The sequence below is a fragment of the Sinocyclocheilus grahami genome, unplaced genomic scaffold (assembly GCF_001515645.1).
Source record: "Sinocyclocheilus grahami isolate Dianchi unplaced genomic scaffold, SAMN03320097.WGS_v1.1 scaffold4179.1, whole genome shotgun sequence".
NCBI classification, from domain to species: Eukaryota; Metazoa; Chordata; class Actinopteri; order Cypriniformes; family Cyprinidae; genus Sinocyclocheilus; species Sinocyclocheilus grahami.
Window position 1 is genome coordinate 4,743 of NW_015509166.1, and position 483 is coordinate 5,225.

Consider the following 483-nt stretch of genomic DNA (forward strand, 5'->3'; position numbering starts at 1 on the left):
ATGCTGTTTATTTCCCAGCTGGCTCTAGTGCTCTCTCTCTCTCTCTCACACATCATTTTCCCTCTTTATTATTCTCCATCCATCCTTCATTTCTCTCTGTGTCTGGTCTCGCCGTCCCTCTGCATTCACCTCCATTTATCTAGAGTAATGAGGCTCTACATCAGGCTGCTTAATTAATTAATTAGGATAATGCAGCCATGGAGACTATTAGAATATATTAGAACATCTGTGGCCATTATGACGCAGGCGTTCACTGTTTGCATTTCTGCTGTGAATTTCAGCGAATTCACTGGAGAACGCATTAAGGTTTGTGGGAATAGAGAATTGGGACAAATCTATAATAGTGTAATTGTCTCAAATAGTATTTGATCACGTAAAACATTTGCTTTACACAGCTGATTTTCCTGAAGCTGATTTGTATGTTTTAGGACGAGTCTTTATTCAATTCAATTCAATTCGTGCTTTATTGGCATGACAATTGTT